Here is a 23804-nt window from a genome sequence, read left to right as displayed (position 1 = left end):
CAGAGAAGAATACAACCATAGTTCTGACGTCAAATCCTTCTCAAGAGGGTCCAGCTAGCAAGTTCCTCAAGCATTCACCCTTGAAGATAGATCTCCCAAGACAAAACTCTCTCACTCACAAGTTCACACAAGATCAAAACACTTCACTACCTTCCTTAAGCTCTCTAACAATCCCACACTTGTCACACCAGCTACTTATCAAACTCACAGTACTATCAGCAACACCCCAAATACTAAGAATTCCAAAAACTAGCTGCTCATAGCAATGGTGGAGGCTTAAATAGGAGAAGGAGTCTCCAGGAATGGTGGGAAGATGAGCTTATCTCCAAGGAAGGTGGCTCAAATGACGAAACAGACATGCCAGAGAAGGGAGGGCGACATATACAAGGCCAACAACCAGGTCTGGAGTCATCTGGAAAGTCGGCTGTTAGAACAAACTCGCCCAGACTGGATCATCGCAGGTACATAACTGTCCTGGAGCGCTGACAGCGCTACCACATAACGTATAAGGTCATGCCATCGCGGGGAAACAATATCAACAGGCGCGTTGTTTATGAAATTCAATCATCGCGGAAATCACGTGTACTTCTGCGATGACAGTGCGTGTGGTCTGTTTTGGAGCGCTCATCAGCGCGCTTATTTCGGAAACAGTCGCGACGATGCACTAAACTTTGGCAAAGTGGGTCATTTGGCAACATTAGAGAGCATGAGCATGAATGATTTTGGACTCAGGACACAGTAGGAAGACTGGGATGAAGGCAGTGACAAATTACTGTGTAACACTATCAATTCATGATCGCTTAGTCTATGGGTAAACAGAGATATCACATACTCATTTTCCTCTACAATAGCTTTCTTGTCCTCTAGATCGAGATTTGGGACTCGATCCACATGCCTGCAAGTTGGTTTCTATGAGGAATATCCCCTATCACATCAATAGGTTTTGAAATTATGCTTACAACACCAAATAACTGTATGTTCAAGATTTTACTTGACCTTTTGGAAGTGTTCCTAATGGAGTAATGTTCCCTCTAGAACCATGGCCTTTAACACTTAAAAGGGGTTTAAGTAGTCATATTCTTGTAGAAAAATTCAATCCCCTCTTCCAAATTATTTTGGAAAACATATCCAAGAATATCACTAGTTTCATTTTTATCCTTCTCCTTTTATGCCCTAATCACTTCCTCTCAAGATAATAAGATGTAACTACTACAAAATGCCTCCGCAAGATCATGCAAGAAATCAACCAACTCTTCCTTCTCTTTTATCTCCTTAGATGAAACTTCACGTTTATTGATTAAGTGGTCCCATGAAAATTAATTTAAGGGTTTGCTATATAATCCCAACTACCAATGCTATAATTTTTTACAATGTAAAGGGGATAAGGTCATTTATAAAGTGTTATACACACCAAGGTAAATAAATTGGAAGTTACCTTTGGAGTATGAGTCTTCGGTTTGATTTGATAACAACATCTCTCACTTTGGTGCCAACATCACTTAGAGGTGCTTATGTGTTTTTGGCGTTCCCTTATTTGTCACTTTTATCTTTGAAATGCATTTTTAAACACGTGTCATCTCAATGCATTCTTATATGAGATTTAAGTGAATCTTAAGGGGTTAGCTCAACCAATTATTATTAACATTATCAAGCATTTAATTAGCTATGTGTCAACATGTGTTTGATTCAAATCCCCTTGGGTTAGATGCACTTGTCTAGTTGATGGGTTTATTAGTGGGGATGCCATCCATTGGCACAAGGAAGCATCCATATCCATTTAGTTTCCTTGAAATATTTTCCTTAAAAAAGGAAAACAAATTCTTGGAAGTGACATGTCCTAAGAGCTTTGATCCCATTTCAACAAAAAATGAGGTGGTTTACGTTTTAAATCATAATGGTGTATCTTTAACAACTACTCTTTGCAAGTTATTTTTTGAAATTCAATGGGTCAATACTTTATTTATCTTCTTTGCTTTCAAAAATAACTTTGGGTACGAGTCCTCATGTTGTTGTGCTAATATCCTCTTGCTCTCCAATGCCAACATCCTCAATAAGTGTTATGTCATCCTTATGGGTTATATTTGAATTATGGTTGTATTACATGTGATGTTCATAACTACATTATATCTTATTACAAGGACGTGTATTTTTGTAATACTTACCCATAGTTAATTAAAAGTGCCTTTGTTATAACCATAGGCTAAGATACATGCTTTGAGGGGATTTATGTTATCAAGTTGACCCTCAATCCCTTCCTTTTTTTGATAGTATTTCTTCCTACATTATTGCGGCATGAATATTGTCTTACAAATTGAATACATATAACATTTGGATTGTGTGTTTACTTCTTTACACTTTCTTCTCATTTGTCATTATCATTAGAGGATACACCCTCAATCCCTTTTTTTTTCTTCTTATAGTCTTTCTTCCTACATTATTGTGACATGAATATTGTTTTACAAATTGAATACATATAACATTTGGATAGTGTGTTTACTTTTGTAACACTTTCTTCTCATTTGTCATTATCATTAGAGGATATAACCATAGTACTTTGAAATCCTATAACTTTATTTCTTGTCATGTCTCACTCTTTGATGTTATCCTTAGAGCTTCCTCTTATGAGAGGATTTCAAACAATTGAGGTTTCCTTGATAATACTCTCATGAATGAAGGGCTTCTGGGTCACATAATTTCCCACTACAACCCCTCCTTAGAATTAATTGCATTTTTTTTTTGTTGTTGGTAGGATCCTCTAGAGGAATAGTTGGACTTGGAAGAACTTATTTGGACATAACTCTGATATTTTGAATGCAAATCCATATTTTAATTATGCCTCTCCAAAGCTTCTTTTGTGATGGAAACATGTTTTATCACCAAATATTTCAATGGATGGTCATTATGAAGAGCTACATAGGGGTCTTCTTTGTCACTCTATAACATGTATTGAGATGTTTATTACTTTTACTATACCTTTTCCTTTTGAACTTGAATACACCTTTTTCCTTTGTACTAAAGAAGAGTTGAGAATTGTTCTTTATTTTAGAGGATACCTTTATTATAATTGTTGCATCTAAGACATGAGAATCCCCTTATGGGGTTATTACATAAATGAAATTTGATTTTGGATTAAACCAACTTTTACGTTATTTATGGGATGAGAAGGGGCCCGATAATACCTTTTTTTATTTGAATGCTTGGATACTTTATGAAATGCTTCTTCTTTCTCTTGAATGTGATATGAGACCTTCTTTGGGTAGTTTTTAGTGAAATTTCCTTATGACAAAATTACACTTACATTTCCCCGGATGGGATGTTTAGTAAAAGAAAAGGTGGGGGTTTGGTTGTTGTTGTCCCACTTGCCCATACAATCAGGGGACATGGTATCATGCAACCTTAAATGTTCCACTGTGAATATCAACTCTTGCACAAGAAACACTCATCAATTGTCTAACATTTTTCAAATGGTGCACTAACTTGCCTCTCTAGACCTCTGTTAAATCCACCTCCTCTTGCATACAAATTCAATCTCTAATAGCTTGACCTCCTAGCCTCTTGCAACTAAGCGAGACCACTAACGAGAATGGTATTGAATGCAGATGCCCTGGCAATTCATTACACTAATCTCGTGGGAATTCCTGGTCAGAAAGCTAACTGGAAAAGTTGGGAGTTTCATATTGCTAATTATGAAGTGAAGGAGCCCCACTTTTGTTGGTTAGTGTAATCTCACCCTCTTCTCGATGCAATGTTCACAATGTTTAGACTCTTTGGGCTTCCCTGGAGAATATCAATGGAAGGAGTGCCAACTCGTTAGTGAGCTTTGCTCCCTGCTACCAACACTTTACTTCCTCAACTTTAACTATAAATTTGGTTTGTTTCATAGAAGTTCCCATTGGATAGAGCTTTATCTAGCTCCTTGAAATTGGCTTGTGTATCTTGTTGCTAGGCAATATTAACTTGACAATTAGGCAACTTTTTTATGGCAAGTCACCCTTTGTCCCGCTCTGGTTGTGACTCGGCCTTTACTTCCCTTCTTTTGGCCACTAAGCCTTTTCTTTTTTGCAAGTGCCCCATACTATCTCAACTCCCTAATCCTTGCGATACTCCTTCTCTCTAGACTTCTCCTCTGCCAACTCATTCATTTCTTATTTGACCCTTATTCAATTGCCTTCCTTTATTGGGAACACAATCCTAGTTTAACTTTCCTAAAATTTCCTCCACTCAAGCCCACTTTCATATTAATTTTGACAACACCCTCCCTAGTATTTGGCCTTTTTCTACTCCTCGTGCAACCGTCAGAGATCTTGTGTCCACAAAGGTGTTTTGTACTATCAAGAGTGCACCAATTGAGACATCATAGGAAAATGGTTAATATTTGATGACTCAACAACTCATTTTGAGGATCTCACCCTACCCCCTATTCAGGAAGAACTCACTCGTGCCAAAAAGAAAGCAACCAACCATCAACATCTTCTATAACCACCCCTCCCACGTTTACCCACTTTTACAATCTCGCCATAGTAAACATGAGACAAGTGTCACTATGAAATGATCCAACCTCCAAGTTCCAGTTATGTAAGTGGGGCCAACACACTAACAACTTACAAACATCCCTTAGGGACTACAAACTACTCAGGAGCCTACAAGCCACTCCAAATAGACAATCTCAGAGCTAGGGTTATTTTTCACACAATTTACCCTCACACCGCACGCACAACGAGGCCAAGGTGTAGTTATGAGGTTCCAACCGCACGCACAAGCCCACCTCCATGCGATTATGACTGAAATTCCTAAGTTTAGTGCCAGCAGTCGCGAGATATAAGCCACTTTTTCAGGCTAGCCTCTAGATCACTACCCATAACTACTTGTAACTTCCCATAATCATGATTAACAATAATGCCAAGCATTCAAACTTGAAGCAAGAACTTTCCCTAGACTTCCTAGTACACATCAAACATTCCGTAAAACATATGTAAACATGTAAGCTACAAGTCATGAATGCATATATGATCATAAACTGATAATCTTTGTCTGAGAATCACCAAGAAGGCCCTATGCCCTCTCTAGCTAGCTGCAAAAACACTTGTTAGCCCATGCATTCATTAACCAATCATTAACTTATCAAAACATGATAAGAGCCATAGATAACATACATTATATAACCATATAACCAGAAAATAACCAACATAGAGACCATGGCGAATCAACCATAATGTCAACATGATAACCAGTACAAATGCTCATAAATCACTAGGAAAATAACTCTTATTAACATATGAAAATGCCAACCAAGTCAGGGACTTCCACATACCACCTGACCATATATTAGTGATCCAAGTGGATATTGGTGGCCACCCACCTATTCCACTTGGACCTGCACCATTGTTTTTTCCTTAATTGTAGCATAATTTACTACTTTTGGTAGTTTTTAGGGTCTTGAACTTCCGAAGTTGTTTTGAGGCCCTAAATGATGTTTTTTTGGGGAAATGGACAAACACGAGTGTTTGATCAACATTTGTAGTCGAAAGTTGTAGTCCTCAGATAAATGTTTCTAACGAGGTATCGTACGCGTCAAATGGAGATCGTATACCAAAGTTACGACCCCAAGAAGTTGATGTACTGATTTACCCCAACGAGGCCCACAAACTTTTGGCGCTTCAATTCCTTAGGTTTTTGGATGTTTGGGGTTTTCCATTGTTTCTCAATAATAAATAGGTCTTGGAGCCTCATTGTAACACAATTCAGGAGGCATGTATCTACCACATCTCTTCTCATAGATAAGCTACCATCGCCTCAGCTAGTTTATTTCCATTCTGCATGTAAACAATTTTCAGTATTTGTTATTAATGGATAGAATTTATATTTTCATTGTATCTCTGTGTTTACGTTTATACCTGTATTTCATTTTATTCCTTCATAAATTTGGATCAATGGTATCAAAGCGGTCTGCTCTTTCCCTATATTTTTGTGCATGTCCCCAACGAGGTCAGGGTATAAGGAGTTAGGGCTCAAACTGGTTGAACCTTTGCAAGACCGACCTCTCTGAACCCAAGGGCCTCCCTTGGCGGAAGAAAATAAAGATGAGGGAGTGGGAGATCCTTTCAAAATATTTCTCAAAGAAACCCTCAAGTGACACAGGAACGTGATGATGGACAAGTTTTCCCAGATCCTCTGGTGGGTGCCCGCAAGCGACACATCTTCATCTGGAAACCACTATGGAGGCACCACTTCCTTTAAGGTACAAGTCAACTTTGACATTCCCCATATTTGCAGGCCAAATAGATGCAAATGTCATAAATAAATGGTTAAATATGTTGGAAGGATATTTTTTGGCTCATGATTTTTCCAATAGGAAAAAGATTACGTTTGCACTCCTCAAATTCGCCCCCACATCAAGGACTTGTAGGAAACCTAATGTGAACAAAGGGACAAGAGAGAAGCCTCAAGTTTTCTAGTTGTACCCACTTAGAATTCTTTCCAAGATGCCATCAAGGAATAATATTACCTTGTCTGGAGAGATGAAGATAAGTACATAAAGTGGACGACATTGCGGCAAGGAAGGGATGAAGGCATGTTAGAGTTCACAAATACTTTTCATACCCTTTGCACAAAGTTGGGTATAAAATATTTTGAGTGACTTATGGTACTCAAATATCGTGCCTATCTATACAAATACATCCAGGATGAGATGGAGTTCCTAGATATCTACTCAATTGGCGTCGCCTATCAATATGCTGTCAAGATCGAGCAAAAATTTAAACAAAAGAAGCAAGATTTTGGATTTGTGAATCTGAAGCAAGGGAAAGGCGCCCCCAAACCACAGAATAAAGATATAAATCTAAGGCGGGGTGACCCAAGACAACTCGTCGAAGCCGCAAGAAAAGAAAAACACCATGAAGACAAAGAAGGACATAGGAAAGTGGTGTGAGTTCCTAAGAGCCCCACTCACAACAAAAGTGAGTGCTGAGCCAAGTAGTCACTCGTGGCCAAGAAGAAGGCATCAGATTCAGATGCATGTTCTGACTCTAATTAGAACCTGACAAGGAGAATGACAAAGGGAATCAGATTATTGATGTGGAGCCCAATGCCACCATTGCAACCACTAAGGTCTAGAAGATTGAGCCCAAAGATCCATTAGGGGGGGGTAGCTCTTCCATTCACAGATCTGGGTGAAGGATTCTTTGTTGTAGTTCATTGTTGATAGCGGAAGCCAAAAGAACCTCATTTAAACAGAGGTCATGAAGTGGTTGGGCCTACTGAGCACACCACACCCGCAACTGTACACCATCGGGTGGCTTCACCAAGGACAAGATCTTCGCATCAGCCAACAGTTTCACCTTGCCTACAACATCAAGCCCTTCACGGATGAGGTACTATGTGATTTTGTTCCTCTTAAATTTTGTGATGTATTATTACACCAACCATAATTGTGGAAGCGTCATGTTGTGTATGAGTCTAGGCCTCACACTATTACTGTTTCTTTGGGCAACAAGTTATATAGAATATTGGAGGTAGCTCAGCTTATCACCATATATTTGATCTATGCTAAGAAATGTAATGAGATCATCTCCTATACTAGGAAATTTATTTTCTTTTGGATTCACTCTCAAAGTAATGGGAAGATCATGGCCACATCCATGGCCCCCAGGAAGGGTTCCTCCACGTAGTAGAAGCAAGTGGAAAAGGTCGTGGAAGAATACAAGGACATCTTCTTCTCATCCACAGGGGTACCCTTGCACTATCAGGTCAAGCATTTGATCGATCTGACTCCTAGAGCACCTCTGTCCAGTGGGCCGATATACCACTGCTCCATTCTTCAAAATGAAGAGATCAAGCGACAGATCCAGGAGTTGCTGCAAAAATGGCACATCCAACCAAGTTCCTCGCCTTGTGGGAGACCGATTGTACTAGTACAGAACAAGGATGTGACTTGGAGGCTCTACATTGATTATCAAGCACAAAACAAAATTACTATTAGGAAAATGTATTCAATGCCACATATTGATGACCTTTTAGACCAACTCAAGGGGATCAAGTATTTTGGTTAGATAGATCTGAAGTTTGGCTATCACCAGGTTCTAATAAAGCCCACATATGTATGGAAGACTGCCTTCAAATCCAAGGAAGGCATTCTTGAATATTGAGTCATGCCCTTCGAGTTGACAAATCCCCTTGCTACTTTTATGAGGTTGATGGATGACACCTCACGGCCCTTCACCAACTTGTTTGTGGTTGTTTATCCAGAAGACATCCTCATCTTCAATAAGAGGTAGGAGGAGCACTTACAAGACATTAGATATGTCCTTCAAACCATGCGACAATACAAACCTTGTGCCAACTTGCAGAAATGCACCTTTGGCATGAGCCAGGTACAATATCTAGGTTACATCATAAATGAGCAAGGCATGCATCTGGATCCAACTAAGATCCAATTCATTCGAGATTGGCCAGCCCCGACCACTCTAATAGAGCTTCACATCTTTTTGGGCCTTGCAAAATTTTATCAAAGGTTCGTGTTGGGATTCTCCCATATCACATGACCTTTTAGTCACATTACCAAGGGCGGAGTGAAATAAAAATTTTCCTGGTTCGAGTCCCAACAGAAGGCATTCATTGAACTAAAGCACCGCCTCTGCTCTACACATGTACTCACATTTCTATACATGTAGCAACTAATTGAAATTGAGATAGATGCCTCTGATTATGTTATTGGTGCAATCCTAACCCAACATGAGCATCCAGTGGTCTATCATAACAAGACACTTTATAATACAATTCGAAAGTATCCCACCTATGATAAAGAGATGTATTCTATCATGCAGGCTTGCCGGTAATGGAAACACTACATTCTGGGAAAGGAGACAATCATCCACACCGATCAATGAACTCTTTAGTTTACACGAACACAAGGGAAGTTGCAAAACGATCACCATCATAAGTGGTCTACATATCTGCAACAATTCCACTTGAACATTAAATACAAAAGGGTAACACCAACCATGTTGCAGAGGGTGTCAACCGAACCCCAGTTGTAACATTGACTATTGTTCTCAACTCGTGTGGCCACGAGACCTCTAGATGGCTGAAACTATACAAAAATGATCTAGAGTTCACCACCACATACTAGATGCTAGTGGATGGCAAGCAAGTTCCCGATTTCCACCTCCATGATACATTATTATGCTACCTGGGCCACCATTGTGTTCCTTCAAGCGAGTATGCCAAGCTGATTTGGGAGGCACACTATAGTTGAGTTTCATGACACTTTGGTTTGGAGAAAACTGTGGTCATACTCCAAAAGTACTTTTATTAATAAAAAATATGATAGGATGTAGGAAAAAATATAAGATTTTGTACAGTTCGTGCCATTGCTAGGCTAATCATCAAGAAGCAAGGCTTGTACACTCCTCTACCTACTCCTAGCCAGCCCTAGGGATCAATCTCCATGGACTATCTGTTTGTTCTCCTTTCTACCAAGCATGATAATGATTGTGTATTTGTGGTCATGGATTTTTTTTCTAAAATGGCTATATTGACGGCATGCAAGAAGAGTATCACAATACAGGACACTGCCAAACTCTTATTTGAATGAGTGTGGATACATTTTGGGATCTCATAGACCATTATATTAAATCAGGATAGCATGTTTCTAACCATAGTCGTGTTGAGCCTCTAGATATTATTGGACACAAAGCTCATCAAGTCAACTGCATTACATCCCTAGACTAATGGCCAGACAGAATTGGTCAACAGGATGTAGTGCACATATTGCACATGTAAAACTCCAAACATCCATGAACCTGGGATGAAAACCTTCCTTATGCGCATGATAGCTATAAAATATCTCTCAATAGCTCAAATCAGCACATTCCATTTCAAGTGGGTCTTAGATTTCAACCATTGTATCTTATTGATGTTGTTATGCCTCATGTGACTACACAGACATAATCCACACATGTATAATTCAAGGTTGATAAAGAAAGCAGGGTTATTGAACACATCCAGCACATCTGGTAGCAGGTTCATGACATCTTGGAGAAGTCTAATGCCATGTACAAGTAGCAACATGATCAACATCGGGTGTTGCGCAAGTTTTAGGTGGGCAATAAAGTTTGGTTGCATTTTCAGAAAGAACGCCTTACCATAGCCCTCCGAAAGCTCAAACCACTTTGACATGGTCCTTACCCCATCACCAAGGTTGTGGGAGATAACGTTTTGAGCTCAACAATCTCCCATTCCTTATCCTTCACGTAGTGTTCAATGTGGACCAACTTCGGCCATACTTTCCACCATTACTGGACACATCAGACATTGCAAAACAACTCACACCAACAGAGCTAAACTTAGACTACATGGAACATGTGACAACTAATCAAATCATAGACATGGAGATCAAGGAAAATCACCAGCAACAAATCCAAATATATCGGGTTGTCAAAGTTGGCCAACTCTTGCACTAAGGGAAGTGACTCACCTGAGACCAAGTTTAGTTGAAGTTTCCCAATCTCATGGAAACATTCAACGCAATGGGGAACAATGCTCACTAAGGAGGGAGGATTGATCTAGGTGGATGTTGGTGGCCACCCACCTATTCCACTTGGACCCCCACCATTGTTTGTGTCCTTAATTGTAGCACAATTTACTACTTCTGGGAATTTTTCAGGTCCTGAACTTCCAGAGCTATTTTGATGCCCTAAACGACGTTTTTTAGAAAACAAACAAACAACCTAATCTGCTTAATTTTTTTAGTCGAAAGTTGTATTCCTTAGATATATCTTTCTAATGAGGTATCGTACGCGTCAAACGAATATCTTATGCCAAAGTTACGACCCCGAGAAGTTGATGTACCAATTTACCCCAACAAGGCCCATGGACTTTTGGCGCTTCATCTCCTAGGGTTAGGTTTCTGGATGTTTGGGGTTTTCAATTGTTTCGTAATAATAAATAGGCATTGGAGCCTCATTGCAACACAATTTAGAAGGCATGTAGGCACCACATCTCTTCTCAAAGATAAGTTACCATCGCTTGAGCTAGTTTATTTACATTTTGCATGTAAATAATTTTCAATATTTGTTATTAATGAATTGAAGTTTTATTTTCATTGTATCTTGTTGGTTATGTTTATATCGATATTTCATTTCATTCCTTAATAAATTTGGATCAATTGGGATAAACCAACTCTCTCTTTCAACCAGTCGCCCCCATGCTATATTCTAAACATGAATACGGGGTCTCATGGGATAAGTAACTAATCAGGGCTTCCAGAGACCAAACCACCTCAACCCTCAATCATAGTGATCTCACCTATATGGTCCATAAATCAATAACATCAACTAGATCGGTCTCTACCCAAGTTATATATGGCTCTAGGAACTAGTAACTCAACCCATAACTAATTCAGGGCTCCACAACATTTGTTCCAACTCGCAGCTCCAGGGACTAGTAACTCAACCAATAATGCTCCAGAGCATTTGTACCAACCCACAACCATAGGGAACGTAAGCACTAAAAAAAAAAAACCAAAAAAAAAGGTGGGAAACCCACAACACCATGGTTATCCTAGAAATGGTAAGGCAAGGCTAAAACCATCGTCAATCTAGACAAATCTCTATGCCATTGAAAACGCATAATCATGGAACCACATGCATACACCATGCATGCCAAAACCAACAAAGAAATCATACATGCAACCTGTTACCTGCAAAGTAAGTTTCTTGTAGTTGTTGATTCAATTTTTCCCTTATGCTTCCTTGCTTTCCTTTGCTTTCTTTCTTAAAATCCAAGTGAATACTAGAGTGATCCAAGCATGCTCTAAGAATGCTCTAAGTGTGCAAGAGTGTGAGAGAATGAACTAGAGCTCCACCACAAAACTGTAAAAAAAATCTAGCAATTGTTTCTTTGAAGCCTTTTTATCATTGAAGCCTCTATTTTCTTCATTTCCCTTTATTTTTTCCTCTAATTTCCCTTGCATGCAAATCTATGTCTCTTCACCTTTCTTTTCTCCTATTTTCCATTATTTTCGTAATTAAATGCCAATAATGCCTCGTTTCCCTTTCCAATGCCTTTTCCAATTTCCATAGACATTAATCAATCACAAGTTATGCCCGCCAAAGTTTTTTGTCCAACATTCAACTTGAAAGACGTGTTCCATGACCTTGGCCTTATTTTATTTACATATTAAATCAACCATGGGCTATTGAAAACCCCTCCCCCTTGGGGGAAAACCATCATCGGTCTTAAATGACACTTATAACCAACAAAACATGCTGCCCATGGAGCTTTATAACACAACTTGATGAAACATTCACATCATACCAAACTGTTGAAACCACGAACACCATATTTCTTATTGGAGCTTTATAACATAACTCATTACAGTATTTACAATACACATATGCATATAAATAAACATAAACCAAAACACATGTACCAACACAATTGCTCAACCATCAAATAAGGAAGGACACATAACCAACATCTAATCTTTTGTCTCTCATGTAGCTTAATTGGGCCCAAAGTGCTTCCAATGCACTTTAACCTGCTTGATTGCTTGGTTTTAGAGCATGAGTTGTTTTTGTTGCAAAATGCACTGAGGTTCTGGCTGGAATTCTCCCTATGTTCCACCTGCAATATAGACCAATCAATCACATGATCATCATCATGAACATATCTCTTAAGCAATGAAACATGGAAAACATTATGGACTTTCACTATTGGTGGAAATGCAAGTCAATAGGCCACTGGTCCAATCCTCTATAGGATTTCAAAAGGCCCATAATACTGAGGTGCCAACTTGGCACATGATCCAATCCGCAAGGAGCTCTTCTTGGGCTTGATGTGGAAGTACACATGCTCCCCAACTTGAAAATCCTTTAATGCTCTATGATATTCTACATAACTCTTCTGCATATTCTATGCTAACTTTAAATTCCTCTTAATAACTTGCATCTTTTGTTCCATATCAACCAGCATATTTGATCCAATCAACACCCTATTCACTGGATCACTCCAGCTGAAGGAATATTACAACTCCACCCATAAAGAGCCTCATTAGACTCATCCTCAAGGACTCATGATACCCATTATTATATGCAAAATATACTAGCGGGAGATTCTCCACCCACTTCCTTTGTTGATGCATGACATACATCCTCAACATGCCCTCGAGAATCTCGTTAACCCTCTTTGTTTGTCCATCTATCTATAGATAATAAGTTGTACTAAAAGACAACTTTGTCGCAAAACCCGCAAACAATTCCTTCCAAAACCTGGAAGTGAATTTGGCATCTCTATCTGATTTATCTTCTCGGGACCACCATGAAACCTCACTATCTCCCTGATGAAGATCTGAGCTACCTCGCTAGCTGAATTTGTAGACTTTATTGCAATGAAGTGAGCCACCTTACTCAACCTGTTGACCAAAACCATGATAGAATCATGTTGTATAAATGTCCTCGACAAACCTATAATGAATTCCCTGGAAAGGACCTACCATTTTCATTTTGGAATTAGAATAGTCTACAACAAACTACCTGGATGCTTACACTCTGCTTTTACCTACTGACATTCTAAGCATCTCGCAACAAAATCAGCCACCTATTTCTTCAAGTTCGGCCAATGATGGAACTTGTTAAAAATTGTCAAAGTATTCTAATATCTTGGGTGACCTGAATACGAGTTGACATGAAACTCCCTCAAGATAAGCTTCTTGATCTCACTTCTACCATGGCACATAAATCATGTTCGTGAATTTGACCAAGCCATCTGTTGTGAGGTGATACTCCTCATCCTATCACCTTCACCCTGCTGCTACAATATCTGCTTTAGTTGTTGGTACTTGTCATTATGTTGCCTTGCATGCAAGATCCATTCCTGTAAATATGTCCCATATGAACTCACAATTGAAATGTAATTGACCTGCAATCTCCTACTGAGAGCATATGCAACCCTATTCTCCTTTCCCTTAATGTACCTGATCTCAAATTCAAACTCACTCAGGGTAACAAACCATCTAGCTTACCTGGAATTCAGATTAGGTTGTTCAAATAAATACCTCAACCCACTATGATAACTCATCAAAATAAATCTCTTCCCAAGAAGATAATGCCTCCACATCTTCAAGGCATGAATGATAGTTTCCAACTCAAGATCACGAGTCACATAGTTCCACTCCTGCTCATTCAGCTTCCTTAACTCATAGCATACCACTTATCCTTCCTGAATTAGGAATCCACCAAGTCCTCTCTTTCAAGCATCTGTACATACCACAAACTCTTTATCAAGGTCTACAATCCTCAAAACCAGAGCATTTTCTTGCTCAAAACTACTTGAACACTCCTCATTCCATTCAAACTTCTTCCCTTTTCTCTACAAAGATGTAATAGGATAACCAATCCATGAGAATTTCTTGATGAATCGCCTATAGTAACCTGCTAGTCCATTGAATGATCTGAACTCATCCACATTCCTAGGAGTTGGCCACTCCATGATAGCTTTAATCTTTTCTGATTCCACTATTATACTTTCCTTGGAAACAACATGTCCCAAGTAATGAAATTCAGTTTGAAAGAAATTACACTTGCTAAGATTGGCATACAATTGACTCTCTCTCGACAATATTAACATTGCTGCCAAGTGTTCTACATGATCTTCCTCATTCTTAAAATATATTAGTATATCATCAAAAATTACTATCACAAACTTATCCATATAGGGACGTAACACACAGTTCATCAAACACATGAAAGTGGCTGTAGTATTATTAAGACCAAGAGCAACCGCCACAAACCCGTAATGCCCATACCTCACACAAAATGCAATCTTATAAATGTCTTCTTCTTTAATCCGCACCTGATGACATCTTGATCTCAGATGAATCTTTGAGAATATTGTTTCTCCCTTCAACTGATCAAACAAGTCATCAATCTGCGACAATGGATACATGTTCTTGATGGTCACCTTTATCAATTGCCTGTTGTCGATGCATAATTTGAGAGTATCATCCTTGTTTCTTAGAAAAAAACGTTGGTGCACCTCAAGGCGATACACTTGGCCTTATGTATCCCTTATCAGGCATTTCCTTAAGCTACAACTTCAATTCCACCAATTTTAGAGTACTGATATTGTAAGGTGCCTTAGATGCTAGTGCTGCTCCTACCATCAACTCAATAGGAAAGTCCACTTCCCTATGAGGCGATAACACTGGAATCTTTGCAGGAAACACATCCTGAAACTATTACAAAATAATAAACCTCTTCAGTACTTTAATCCTCAACATCCTTCCTTTTGTCACTAGAAACATGTAATGAAAATAATAAACATCCTTCCCTTTGTCACTAGAAAGATGTAACCATTCTCATAGATGTAGACTTCTTCTTTCCCTGCAAGATTCTCTTTTCTCCATCATCATCCAGACACTCAATAGCCTTGTCATAACAATCTGCCTTAGTATTGTGAATGAAAAAATAGTCCATGCCTAAAAGCATATTATATGAACCCAAATGGAGCGCATTTAGATGTGTTGACGTAGGCATACCATTCAAATCAAATGCACAAGATCTCACACAATGATGAAATCTTCTTTTGGTCCTTGTAACCAACTGTACCAACCAATATTTTGCATTCACTTCTTTATTCAAGCAACACTCATCCACTAGGTCAGGACTGATATAACTATAATTAGATCTAGGGTCAATCAAAATGGAAACAAACTGATCACAAATCTTACCTTCTATCTCGATAATGGATGCTTGATGATCATCTTACCTATTATCCACTGCTACATAAATCCAAGGAATACTCTACCCAACATCTCCAATGTTTTGTGCCTCTTGAGCACTGTATTTCTGAGGTTTTCCACCCTGATGTTGTGGACAATCTCTCTTGCGGTGCTCTCCACCATAAGTCCAACATTGCAAAGGATTCCTAACATCACCTTTGTTCTTCTCCTTAGACTGAGATCCATGTCCTTTGTCAACTGCATTGAACTTATTATACGATGCTACATTCTCCTTTTCACCTTCATCTTGAGGTCTTCCTCACTTCTTAACCCACTTTCCTTTAGTCTTCTCATTACTTTTTCCAATCCCGTGTAGGCTCAAACTTATGCTTTGACTACTCATAACAATGCTTCAATTTCCTGATGACTTCCTCCAATGATTGAGGCTCATCATACTCAATCTAATATTTATATGCTAATGGCAGTCCACAAATGAACCTTTGTCTATTCATCCTTAAGATACGACACATACCTCAAGAGCTCTTGAACACTCATGTAATCTGAAGAACTTATTCATGCCAAGCAACCATACTTCTACATCGTATGATCTCTTCATCTCTCCATCAAATGTAGGAGGCTTGGCTTTCTTGAACTCTTTTGGAAAACACTATTTCTCACTCCTCCTACAAGGATGATGGCGGTGATGTCTCTCATAATCAAAACTAGAATATAACCCATAAACACTACCCCTCCTATCAGGTTTATCCAATGATCTACCACCTCTGATTGTGTCATCTTTGTCGACCTGTATCTTGTTTGAGACCTACTACCATATGCCCCATTAGTCTTCTCCCCCTACATATCTCCATGACTGATCCTCACCTGTCCCTATTTCTGCAAATCTGAAAGACTGAAGAATCACTGCATTAACCTTCGCTTACTTTTCTTAAGCTCTAGCAAGCCTTTCTTGTGCCTTAACCAACTTGCTATTATCCGCCTCGCAGCTTTTGATTTCTACCTTCAAACTTCTTAGTGTATATGTTGTATCAGGAGAATGTTCTTCTCCTTGTTGCTCAATTGACCTGTCCCATTCCATGAAATTCACATTGGCCTTGTAAGGGGAGCCATGTGAATTGTAGTCCACCATCATGCTCTTCATATTTGATCTTCTATTTCCTACAAACATACCATGTTAGATAAACCAAATATAGACATAATCAAATCATACCTTAATGTATCTTAGGGGAGGCGTTCACATCCTCATAAGTCAATCCATATTAGCATGATATAACATCACAAGCATATCAACTCATACCTAAATAAGGTCATGATATCCATAATAGTAAATAGCTAACATGCATACATGATAAACCCATAAATAACTGACATGCACACATAACAATCATATCTACCCTGAGGTCTAGTGCTACAACCTTGCTCTAATACCACCTTGTAACCACCCGTCCCACATTTACAAGCTCACCAAGGTAAACATGAGACGAGTGTCACTATGATATGGCCTTACTTAACCTCCAAATTTCAGTTATGGAAGTGGGGCCAACACACCGACAACTTACAAACATCCTTTACGGACTACAGACCACTTAGGAGCCTACAAACCACCCCAAATGGTCAATCTTTGAGCTGGGGCTCTTTTTTCACACAATTTTCTCTCAAATTGCATGCATAACAAGGCTAAGGTGTGATTATGAGGTTCCAACTGCACGCACAAGCCTGCCTCCATGCATTTATGACTTAAATTCTTGAGTTCAGTGTCAGCAATCGCGAGATCTAAGCCACTTATTTTAGGCAAGCCTCCATACCACTATCCATAACTAATTGTAACTTTTCAAAATCATGATTAACATGACAATAATGCCAAACATCTAAACTTGAAGCAAGAACTTGCCCTAGATTGCCTAGTACACATCAGACATTTCATCAAACATATGGTAAACATGTAAGCTATAGGTCATGAATCCATATCTGATCATAAACATAATAATCTTCGTCTGAGAATAGCCAAGAAGGCTCTATGCCCTCTCTAGCTAGTTGCAACAACACTTGTTATCCCATGCATTCATCAACTATTCATTAACTTATCAAAACATGATGAGAGAGCCATATATAGCATACATTATATAACCAACATAGAAACCATGGCGAATCAACCATAATGTCAACATGATAACCAACACAAGTGCTCGTAAATCACAATACGAAAATAACTCTTATTAACATATGAAAATGCCAACCAAGTTAGGGACTTCCACATACCACCTGACCATAGACTGGACTAAATCAAATCTCTCTTTTAGCCAATTACCCCCGCACCATATTCTAAGCATGAATGCAGGATCTCATGGGATAAACCAAGACATAACCAACCGAGGCTTCTAGAGGCCAAATCACCTTAACCCTCAAGCACAATGATCTCACCTATACGATCCAGAAATCACTAACATCAACCAGATCTATCTCTACCCAAGTTGTCCATGGCTCTAGGAACTAGTCACTCAACCCACAACTAATTGACAGCTCCAAAGCATTTGTTTCAACCTGCGACTCCAGGTACTAGTAACTCAATCCACAAGGCTCCATAGTGTTTGTCCCAACCTACAAGCTCTAGGAACTAGTAGCTCAACCCAAGTTGTTCCAAGGCTCCAAAGCGATTGTCCCAACCCACAACCATAGGGAACTTGAGCATACAAAAGAAAAAGGAAAAGAAAAAAAAGTGGGAAACCCACAACACCATGAATATCAAGGAAATGGTAAGGCAAGTCTGAAAACACAGTCAATCCAGACAAATCTCTTTGCCAATGACAACACATAACCAAGGAACCACATGCATACACCATGCATGCCAAAACCAACAAGGAAAACATACAAGCAATCCATTACCCGCAAAGTAAGCCTGTTGTAGTCGCTGATTCAACTGTTCCCTTGCACTTCCTTTCTTTCCTTTGCTTTCTTTCTTGAAATCCAAGTGAATACTAAAGTGCTCCAATAATGCTCCAAGTGTGCAAGAGTATGAGATAATGAGATAATGAACTAGAGGTCCACCACAATACTATAAAAAAGCTAGCAACTATTTCTTTGAAGCCTTTTTATCACTGAGGCCTCCATTTTCTTCATTTTCCTTCATTTTTTCCTCTAGTTTCCCTTGCATGCAAATTTGTGTCTCTTCACCTTTCTTTTCTCCTATTTTCATTTATTTTCATAATTAAATGCTAATTAATTCCTCTTTGCCTTTGCCAATTTCCATAACCATTAATTTATCACAAATGTTTCCCAATAAAGTGTTTTTCCCAACATTCATCTTGGAATATGTGTCCCATGACCTTGGTCTTATTTTATTTACATAGAAAATCGACTAGGGGTTATTACATCTTCATTTGGACATAGAGGTAATGGCATATTTCATTGATTAGGTGCCTGATATGGGGCACACACGCGAGTGTTTCAACAAATACATGGACATGATGGCCCTGTATTAGCATATGAAGTTCTTACTACGAAAATTTCTAATCGATCGACGTGCAAACAAAGAGGACTTCCTACTCACCATAGAACATATGCACTGTCACATGATCAACTTGGACCACCGACTGGAATGCATCAAGAAGCACCTTGGTGTCCCCCCTACTGCTAGCTACTCACCTGACAACAACAAGGAGTTGATCCACACTATAACAATAGATTCAAACCCCTCTCCCTCTTCCTAGTTTGCTCACACTTATTATGTCTTTGGTTTATCAATTTCCTATTTATTTGTCTTGTTGTCATGCCCTTAAAGGTCCAACTATCAACATATGTATTTTGTATTTTGAATCTCCAGTTAGCGTTTTGTCCTCTGCCTCTCTCAAATGGGTAAATTTTTGGATATTGTTAGGTTTACTAGTGACCAACCAATCTAAACCCTTCAACATTTCATGTAATCTCTTATTTATAAGGTAATACAATTTTTATTCCAAAAAACAAAGCATTACACTTCATATTGGTAGGCACAAAAATTACCAATGTGATGGTTCCATAAGGAGAAGCTCAATACAATTCAAATCACAAAAACCTCAATTCTGAGAAACATTACACTTAAAAGGGATTTGCTCCTAATCCATCTATTGTATAGGTATCCAATCATCATTTTGAACTTCTGATGCCTGAGGGAGACCTTTGTCAAGATTTGCTTCTATGTTGATTCAAGCGCAATTGGACATGCTCAATATTGGCTTAGCCTTATCTAAATATCTACCTACCTTGTTTTCAATTACCTCGAGAGTTTAAAATGTCCGAAAGCATAAGAGGGATCCTAATCAATATTAAAATGATTATGGCCATCTCCTCCTCTAAATCAAAGTTCAAAGACCCTCTATAAATATAATTCCCACCAATTTTGAGAAAGTGGGGATCATTGCAAAAAAACAAAAACAAAATCTTGATACTCTTTAAATTGAAAGTGAAGCCATAATAACCCTTGCCTCAAAATAGAACTAATCTCACCTTTCAAGTGAGGGATCCATTGCTTCTTCATACAAATATCTAGGCATTTGTGATTTGACCACACCCCCATGATTTTCCTAATTATAATTTGTTCAAAAACAATAACGCTTTTCTCTTTTGTCATGTGAGAAGAATATCTACTTTGGAATCCCAGTGAGCATTTTTACAAAAATTAACAATTTGTTTTAGGCTTTGGGTTTCTTTGTAAATAGCTGTAGCCATCTTTCTGAAGGCAATGAACTCATATGTGGGAAGGTACAACCAATTACCATTACATAGTCAATCGTACTTATTATACTTATTTTTTAGGAAGTAGGATATTAGAGTCACCAACTATATGAACCTATGGAAAATCATGACATTGAGATGGCCTACAAGAAAGGCTTCCATGGTGGCTTGGGCAAACCCTAACTATCGACAAAGAGATCATGCTTGAACTTCAACATATCCATTGCTACTATTATTAACACTATAATGATATTTCATACTCTCCTGCTAATTATATATATGTATTGAATGTACATCATGAATAACTCCCTATGAACAGAACAAAAGTGGTTTATCAAACATTATCGACAAAAAGTCTTTGTTGATCTATAAGCTTGCTATAAAGTTTAAGTTTCAAGTTTATGTGATAACACCCTTCTTTACTCTTTTTGTGATGCCTTCTTAGTGTGAGGTTACTAAACCATAACAAGGTATTCATAATTTTGTTCCACAATTAACATAAGTTTTTGTGATCCTTGCATAATGATCACAATTACAAACTATTTTACTATAATAACATATCTATAGGATCATCTATATAATATTTAAAATAATTTTTTAGAACATTACATATATCTTTATTAATAATATATTTTATTATGTATATATATATATATATATATATATATATATATATATATATATATATATATATGTATGTATATTATGAATAATTCCATATACATCACAATTGTGAGATATGAAAGATCCATCTTAACTCAATCGAAATCTTTTTTACTTTAAAAGAGGTTTTCCTCTCCATTCTCTATAGATCCATACTTAAGACGTATTTGCTGGTTAATTAAGTATAAATATGGTCATGGAATGATTATTAGTCCTGCCAAGACATGACTCTAATAATTGATTTATCTATTGATCATTATTAGTTTGGCATTGACCAGTGCGAATTATTAAAAAAACTAGTTTTCAAACATTTGCTTGGACCATAACTTGAAGGTTATATTGTAGCCTTTGCACAATATAATGCCATGTGGATAACTACCTTAAATATTTTATGCCATAATGTATAGATATAGTTGCAATATTGATGCTTGATTTTTAGATATTTGTGCAATGATATTTTATTCTTAACCTATGATGTTATTTACTAAAATCCTTGAAAATAACTTATATTAAAGTAAATAACATATTTACCATCAATTACTCCCCACCATAATTTATGCAAACATAAAAAATTGATAGGAATAATATATAAATAGATATACTTACCAAGAGTTACTTCCCACCATTATTTATGTTTTCTTCAACACTTATGTAGGAGTAACATATTTGCCGCTTATTTCAACTTATGGGGGATGAGGATATGTTGATTTTTTTATATATAAACAAGCAGGTTACAAATATGTTGGGTATACGACCAAAGTCCCACATTAACTAGAATTGGGAAGGATCATGGGTATATAAGGATGGACAAATATTTCCATTGGTATGAGGCCTTTTGGGGTAAAGCCCAAAAACAAATCCATGAGGGCTTAGGCCCAAAGTGGACAATATCATACCATTGTGAAGATATGTGGTGTCCAGAGTCCTTACAAGTGGTATCAGAGCCAAGGTTCGAAGTTAGCCAAGTGGATGAATCCTCAGAATGTCAAACGAAGGTGGTGAGCCCCGGATATCACAATGGGATCTGTGGATGAGCTCGGTTAGAGCAAGCTCTCGAGGCAGGTGGTGCTTCCATGTAAGGCGTGTGCTTCCAACGCATTGGAGCGGAGAATCCTGGTCGGTAGAGAGTGGACAGATGGATAATTGTTTGAGGGGAGGCTCGATGGTCCTTTGTTCGAGGGGAGGATTGTTGGGTATACGACCAAAGTTCCACATTGACTAGAATTGGGAAGGATAATGGGTATATAAGGATGGACAAATATTTCCATTGGTATGAGGCCTTTTGGGGTAAAGCCCAAAAACAAATCCATGAGGGCTTAGGCCCAAAATGGACAATATCATACCATTGTGAAGATATGTGGTGTCCAGAGTCCTTAAAAATATATAAGTCATAGAAGTAACATATTTGCCGCTTATTTCAACTTATGGTGGATGAGGATATGTTGATTTTTTTATATATAAACAAGCAGGTTACAAATATATAAGTCATTTGGCGGCCTCAACTTGCCTTGTGGAAAACCACATTTGTTGGCCATCTAATCACATTATAAATCATCCAAAACATGAATATTTTGAGTCTATTTAGCCAAGCCTTATAAGGCTGATAGTCTGGAAACCAACTAGTAAGCATAACAATGAAAACAAAAATGCTACCCGACATATACAACCAAAATCAAGCCAAAGTTAATAGGCATAACTTCGACCAACTAATCATTTGATGATTCCACTGGAGTAGGATCTTTAACACTTGATCCTAATAATTCATATTGCGGCAGACATGGGATATGTTGTTGAATGCGGCCCAGGCGAGCGTTCTAATTCTGTAACTAAAGTTGAATAAGTTGGAGCTCTTTTGGAATGTCTTGGAGGCCCGACTCGACCTCACTTTGCGTTTCTGTGTTGGTGGTCACATCCATTGCTTTGGCCAATATGCATTTCATTAACCAGTAGAGATGGACAAACTATATAAACAGGGTGAGATAGCCACGAGTGTACGTAGGGTCCGTAATTAGCTCCCCCCAATCTTCGGTTGGAGGTTCAAGTTCAACTTTCAAATTTAACTGTGCCTCCCAAGTCGCGATTAATTGTTTCACCTGCGCTGGGGTCCCTTCGCAGTATGCCTGAATCATGGCCTGAAGAATATTAGAGTTCGTTTTCCAACCCCTCTACCGCATGATCTTTTAACACATAGTCCTTTGTCGCACAACCCTCTACCACATATCCGACTGGAAGATGAGCCAACTTCTTTTCCTTTGCCTTCCTTGTGTCTGCAGCCCCTTCCGCCTCGGCTCGAGGCTCCATTGCGAGGCTCCACCACGAGGCTGAGACTTCACCATATATGCCAAGACTAGGCCCCATTTCTTCACCCTTCTCCCACCTTCTCGCACTTGTACACCAACCCATTGTACAAAGGCTGGAAGTGGATACAACGTAGGCGAACCTGGAATATGATTTGTATAGAGAACCACCTGAAAGACAAGCATTAATTTAATGTATGACCAGAAAACAAATGAAGCATCGGACATCATTGCATCCCTTCAGAATTCCACCACCCGAGCCAGCAAACATACATAAACAGTAACCCTTCGGAGTGGGAGGTACCACCAGAATAAAAACAGTGGTCCCCATGCACCCCTCAGCCATGAGTCGGTAGACTCGGCCCTGATAATTTACCAGAACCCTTATTCTCCACAGG

The sequence above is a fragment of the Pinus tabuliformis genome, chromosome 8 (assembly GCF_031772625.1).
Source record: "Pinus tabuliformis cultivar Carrire ecotype Pingquan chromosome 8, CPIR1, whole genome shotgun sequence".
NCBI lineage: Eukaryota > Viridiplantae > Streptophyta > Pinopsida > Pinales > Pinaceae > Pinus > Pinus tabuliformis.
This window is presented reverse-complemented; position numbering follows the sequence as displayed.